This window comes from Silene latifolia, chromosome 7 (assembly GCF_048544455.1).
Source record: "Silene latifolia isolate original U9 population chromosome 7, ASM4854445v1, whole genome shotgun sequence".
Classification (NCBI taxonomy): Eukaryota; Viridiplantae; Streptophyta; class Magnoliopsida; order Caryophyllales; family Caryophyllaceae; genus Silene; species Silene latifolia.
In genome coordinates, this window is record NC_133532.1 from 101,786,274 (window position 1) to 101,793,790 (window position 7,517).

The window sequence follows — 7,517 nt, forward strand, 5'->3', positions numbered from 1 at the left end:
CTTCCCATGTTTTGGACCATGTTATATATGATTTAGCATGTTATAGTCATGAAACAAATAAAGACATGATAAAAAAGTATTTTTACACCCCATACTTACATGCTTGGCTTATGGCGAAACGTAAGTGTATCAACTCGTTTAGTTGGAAAAGATTTGGTTTAAAACCGTTTTAGTAAGTAAAATGAGTGTTTTTTTAAGTTTAGTGATGGTGTAGTGGTCGAGATGGTTGGTCAAGTGATTTAATGCACGATGATGGTACAAAACAATGTGTAAGGCTTGTGTTTACGATCGGTAGGTCGTAAACACGTGTCGGATTGTGACTTAGGAAGTCGAGTCGAGAATTTTAAGGGAGAAAAGAGGGGGCGGACACTCGCGTGACCCTCAAATGATTGCATTTGAGGGGTATTTATAGGAAAATGAGTGGTTGTATGAGTTTTGAGCGACGTGGCCACCTGGGCTGCTCAAAGAGACGCGAGCCATATAGCACGTCTTCGAGGTGTCTAGTCGCTTTCACACAAGTGCAATCATGATTTGTTCTATTCTAGGATTTGTATGCACATGTTTGGTAATTGACCATTCATGCTCCCGGGAAATCTTAACATGGAAGCATTTGAATGGTTTGTTTTTTGTGTTTGACTCGGTTTGACTCGTTGTTGGAGTCGGGATTTGAATTTTGAGTCGATTTTTGGTCCTGTGTCGGTTTTGACTCTAGTTAGTGTCATTGGGACCCGTCGTCTTGCATTAAACACTCCCAGTACTTTTGAAAAGTTTTGAAATGTTTTATTTTCGAAATCGTTTTAAGTTTTCCGACGTAAAGTTGTACACAAACCGTCGATCAAACGTTGCGATTCCTAAGCATGTTGTAGTCCGATAATCATTGGGTGTTTGTTGAGTCTCAGCCATAATCTGGTATATACTGAGCCCCCACTTTGGCGAGGCTTGAACAGGCGAAAGTCAGTAGAGCCCTGTGTCAATCAAAGATTACAACCTCGGAGATCAAGCGACGTCGAGGCGGCTCGAAAGGATTGACCAAGGACCTTCCGTCGGGAAGGGCTACGCCCAAGGTGACTCGAGGGCGAGGCCAAGGACTGTCGTCGAACAGTTTAGAGTCCGTGTCAATGTCCGTGGTCGTTTAAAGTCCGTTAGACTACGTACAAAGGCTCGCCGGCCATAGGAAGGATTCATACCTGAGGCATCTTCGGATATGTCCTTGCGTGTTTGCGGACAAAGGCTCGCCAGCTTGATAAGGAGTCGCACTCGAGGTATCTTCGGGATACGTTATTGGGGTGTATCTTGCTTGCGGACAAAGGCTCGTCAGTCGTGCTGCGTATACAAGGAGGGCTCGCCAGCCGTGGTGCGTAAGGATCGCCAGCCATGGTTCGTATATGAGGAGGGCTCGCCAGTCGCGGTGCGTGGTAAGGTCGCCGGACAGGGTGCGTATATGAGGAGGGCTCGCCAGCCGCAGTGCGTTATAAGGCTCGCCAACCATGGTGCGTATACGAGGAGGGCTCGCCAGCCACGGTGCGTTGTAAGGCTCGCCAGCCATAGTGCGTATAGGAGGAGGGCTCGCCAGCCGCGGTGCGTTGTAAGGCTCGCCAGCCATGGTGTGTATATGAGGTGGGCTTGCCAGTCGCATAAGGCTCGCCAGCCATGGTGCGTATATGAGGAGGGCTCGCCAGCCGCGGTGCATTATAAGGCTTGCCAGCCATGGTGCGTATATGAGGAGGGCTTGCCAGCCACGGTGCATTATAAGGCTCTCCAGCCATGGTGCGTATATGAGGAGGGCTCGCCAGCCGCGGTGCGTTGTAAGGCTCGCCAGCCATGGTGCGTATATGAGGAGGGCTCGCCAGCCGCGGTGCATAGTAAGGCTCGCCAGCCATGGTGCGTATATGAGGAGGGCTCGCCAGCCGCGGTGTGTTGTAAGGCTCGCCAGCCTCGGTGGGGTCGGTTGATCGACCGTAAGAATAGCCGTAAGAATAGCCCCTGTTTACATTTGAAGGAATAGTGAATTTTGAATTTTCACTATTATTTTTATAGTGACGGTTTATGTTGCCGCCGTTGACATGTGAAGGAAATAGTGAATTTTGAATTTTCACTATTATTTTTGAAGTGGCGGTTTATGTTGCCGCCGTTGACATGTGAAGGAAATAGTGAATTTTGAATTTTCACCATTACTTTTGAAGTGGCGGTTTATGTTGCCGCCGTTGACATGTGAAGGAAATAGTGAATTTTGAATTTTCACCATTACTTTTGAAGTGTCGGTTTATGTTGCCGCCGTTGACATGTGAAGGAAATAGTGAATTTTGATTTTTCACTATTATTGTTGAAAATGACGGTTTTAATTGCCGTCGTTTGACATTTGAAGAATTAGTGAATTTTGAATTTTCACTATTATTGTTGAAAATGACGGTTTTAATTGTCGTCGTTTGACATTTGAAGAAATAGTGAATTTTGAGTTTTCACTATTATTGTTGAAAATGACGGTTTTAATTGCCGTCGTTTGACATTTGAAAAAATAGTGAATTTTGCATTTTCACTATTATTTGAGATGACGGTTTTAATTGTCGTCGTTTGAATTTTGAAGAAATAGTGAATTTTGAATTTTCACTTTTATTTTGAAATGACGGTTTTAATTGCCGTTATTTGAATTTTGAGGTTTGTTATAGGAAATTGGGCCGAAGCCCAAAATTTCGCTGAATAAAGCAGGGAACGCCCTGTTGAGGCGCGAGCTACTTGGCGAGGTAAGGGGGCTTCCCAATTTTTCTGTAAAAGACGCGAGATTGGTTTGCTCGCCATTCTCACTTCGTCTTCTTCATCCTCTCAACAAAAAAAACAAAAAAATGCCATTGTTGGTCTTCTTGCTAGCTCCAGTTCATACCATCATCAACATGTCATCTCAAGGTATGTATTTCCTCTTGAATCCATTTGAATTTGTTGGTCTTTTGATTGATTGAATTAGGGCGGAATTTTGTACCCTTAAAAATCGATTTGGGCGTTTTTGATTGAGCCCATTTCGAGTGAAATTCACGATTGCATTAGGTTAGAAACCTGTTTAGGAGTATAGGGGTGCTTTTAGTTTGCATTTTGGTCCCCTTTTACGTCCCCTATGCTCGAAAAACGTGAGTGAGGCGAAGAAACCGTCTCATTTCACAATGCCAAGTTTATTCGCTCGGGTAATGGGTCCCACTAGGTTGTATTGTAGTCGGGAAAGACTATGTTTGCCATTTGGACCTTTGTTGGGTATTGTGGGCAAAATTGGAACTTTTGCCATTTGTGACGGTCTTATGTCTGACAAAATAAGCGTCTGTTTGGGCTTGAATTGAGTCAGTTTGCCTTGAAATGGACCTTATTGGTACTTTAGGTCGCTTTGAGACGTGATAAATGTTGGAATATGTGTCCTCCGACAATAATGCGATCACAACTGTTGATCATGATGATCACATGTTTAAATCTCATTTTAAGAATACATGTGGGATGCAATATTTTACAGTCAACTGGTCCACACATATCGGTAATGATTGGCTGACTAGAGTTTGACATTACTGTCGTGCGACGGTGGTGATCAGTTGATCCCCTTAGGTCATACCTAAAGGGTAACACTCTTAATTGATTATTTAATTGATCGTATGTCGATACGGGTTAATTAAATTGCTTAAAATTGAAGGACGATTTTGTGAGTATTACTGACGTATCTTATTGTAATTCGATTAAATAAGATACGGTCTAAGTAATCAAATTATTTCATTACTTAGATAAAATTATTGTTTACGAAACAATTGAAACTGAATGAATAATATATTATAAATACAAGATGTTGTGATTTATAATTGGTAAACCATTTTTGGTACAAGTAATTATGAATTACTAAGTCGATTTTGTACATGACGTATTTTTATTAATACGTTGATTTTTAATATGTTAAAAATGCATGACAATTTTATATGACTTGTGACATGTGACAATTGACAAATGACAAAATATAAAATGGACTTCCCATTTTTTATAAGTGCTGAAAAAAATGAAGGGAGTGTAATGTTTAATTTGTGTTAATTATTTAAGTGGAAACAAAATGATTACACGCCTAGCTTGTAGCCATGCAAGCCTACTTTCTTGGGAAGAAAATTAAGCACCATGCATTGGCTCACCACACCCCTCCCCACCGGTTTTTCCAAAGAGAAAAACATAGAGTTTTTCCCATCATTATTCACTTCTACACAATATATTATTTCTAGTGTAAGAAATATAAAAACTCTCTACATCTTATGAAAAGCTAGAGAAATAAAATCTCTCAATATTCATCCTCTCTTGGCCGAAATTACAAGAGACAAAAACAATAGTTTTGGGTCAATTTTTAGTAAGATTATAATTATTCTAGGTCAAATAATAATAGTCTTTTTAAGAGGTTATCTTGGGTATTCATCTTTGGGAGGGATTCTATCTTTGAATCATTGTTCTTCCATTTATAAGGAAAGCTCAAGAACAAGTGAGAAGGAGAACTCACTTGTGCCCTAAATCCGAAACTACTATAGTAAGAATGACAATTTCTTCTCTATTTCTAATTATGTTTGCATGCATAAGATCAAGATTTAATTTTATGACTAAATTAAATGTAACATATACGAATATGATGTATAATGAGATAATGATTTTTAACAAGCGGTATCATGAGCCTTAGATTGTTTGCATGCAAATCGGTTATTGTTTTTCCGAGTTATAAGATTAACAAACAAAACTTATAAATTTGTGTTTATTATGAAATATCACGAAATTTATTTTCATGTTAAAGTTTCTGGTCCTAAAATGTATTTAGGATATTTTGGTTTATTTATGGATTTTATTGTTCGTTTTATATAATAATGGCATTAAAATGTGATTTTTATGATAAAAATGTCATTTTTGGACTAAAAATAGCTTAACTTCGATTTTTTCAGTGGTTTTTAGATATGTTTTCTCATATATTATCTACTAATGGACTGTAATTTTTCATAATAAAATGAGTTGTTATGCTCGAAATATGAATTTTTCAAGTTAAAATCGTATTTAAATGGTTAAATAGGTTAATATGGGTTATATTTCGAATCTGGTCATGGAAATTTAGTACATTGTCACATGCAATTTTACAAGATGTGTGTAAAATATTTGCCTATAATGAAGTCTTTATGCATGATTTATGAATTTTTGATGAAAAATCACATAAATAATGACTTTAATTAGTAAAAATGCTAAAACATACTTCATGACTAAGGAAAAACGTCACATGTTGCATTTTATCATATATTTCAGATCTAAAAGTGAAAAGTTGATAAAAATAATTTTTCTCATATTTTTATGTTAATAATTGATAAATCCGATAAACCACAACATTGTTTTTCCTCGATAAATTTTCGAAATTTTTAACCTATGTTTTGAGCATTATGAGTGTCATGGTATTTTTTCCAGAATGTTCATGAGTTTAAATTTCAAATTTCAAATTTTTTGAAATTTTATGATTTAATTTGAAGTTTATGACATAATTTTGTATTTTAAGCCCATTAATGAACATTATTAAGAAATATATTTTAATTATTGTCAATATGTTAGTGGAAACTAATTTTGAGTCCTAAGTTGGTTACGGTAATTAACTTGTACATAAATATGAATTTATGTAATTATTGTGATTATAAAAGGTTAAATCACGCAAATCCGTAAAAACCGATTAATATACGATATTGGCTCCTTAAAGGCGATTTAGCATAAAATTGGCATGTTCATACATATTATAATGCTGCATTTAATTTATGATTGTCATTTTTAATTTTATGTAATTTTTTGAATTATGTAATTTTACTTAGTATGGCCTTAGTTTTAATTGGTATTACCCGAAATATATGGGAATATCGATTCGGTTGTAATTTATTGTGATCTCGTATCACCGTTTTGTAATTTAATAGATTTAAATTTTAATTACAAATGTATAATAGGAAATTATGTAATTTATTATGTAATTTATTTATTCCGGAGTACCTTGAAGACGGTGCCACTCGAGAAGGCGATCCATTAAAGAAATTGTTGCCTTGAAATGCGTGCCAAGACCGAAGTTCAAGGGATCAAAGGAGTTGGTTTCCGAATTTGTAATAGTTTATTAGATTTACTATTCTAGGAAGGCCATACTAGGATTTTATTTATGTTTTGCATTTTATTTATATGTTGTATGCATCGCTAAATCGCCATAACTAAAACATGCATTATCATTTTAATCGAATTTATCGACCGTGTCAATTAAAATTATCGTAGTTCACCGCTTTAGTTCACTTAAAACGTGATAGATAATAAATTGACATGACCTCTCGCTAAAATAAACAATTGAGACTTAGCCTTACCAAAAAGTAGAAACTATGAAAACCTATTTCGTGAGGGAGTTCACTCGGCCACACCGGGGTACAAACCTTGTTACGTAGGGGAAGTGGGTGATAAATGTCTATCCACCGAATTCATGTTGACGAGGGATTTATCGGCTACACCGTGACCAAGTTAATGTGGGTTTGGATCATGGACACATTTATTCGAAATTTGGATTGAGCTCAACGGAAGTATTCGTGACCGTAGTTGCATGTGTTCCGGGCTAAAGATAAATGTTAATGTAATTTTATCGACCAAGAGTTCTAAAAGTAGAATCGATTAAAGAGTTAGTCCACCGAGTTATATTGATAAGGGATTTATCGGCCACACCGTGCCCAAGTTAATATGAATTTGGGTCTTGGAATCATTTATCAAGTTGGGTAGAGGTCACTAGATAAATGTTATAAAACTTGTTTGAACTAATATTTACAAGTATGATATTAAAAACGACAAATGTTTTATTCCTTCTATTTTGTTTTGTAGACCACTTTTATTTCTCATAACAAATGGCCGCACCAAACACCAACGCCGCACCTCTCACTAATGCTTCATGGCTCCGATCCTTCATGGATCGTTGTAAACTTGAAAAGAATGGGTCAAATTTCTCCGATTGGGATGCCCAACTCAAATTAGCCGCCCAAGGTGACGACAAGCTTCGTTACCTCACCGAGGCCTCCCCACCCGAACCTAATGCTAGGTCGAGTGCCGCCACTAGGGAAGCATATGAGGCTTACCACAAAGAGTCCGCCGCAATGAAAATGTGTTGATTTTTGCGATGGAGGCGGATCTCAAAAGGAGAGCCTTTAAAATGGGCACCGCTAATGAAATCTATTCCAAACTTGTGACAATGTTTTCACAATCTCCGAGGATCGTCCAATATGAGGCGGCCTCGGCATTCTTTGATCTCGATTTCAAGAAGGGCCAAAAGGTTAGCCCTCACGTGCTCAAATTGTTGGAGCTAGTCGAGACTTTGAAGATTCAAAAAGTTGAAATCCCCAAAGAGCTCATTGTAGATAGGATTCTACACTCCTTATCCAAAGTCAAAGTGTATGTTCAATTCCGGGTGAATTTTAACATGCAAGACAATGACGTGTCTCTTGAAGAGTTGCACAAGTTAATTGTGCAAGCCGAAAGAGACA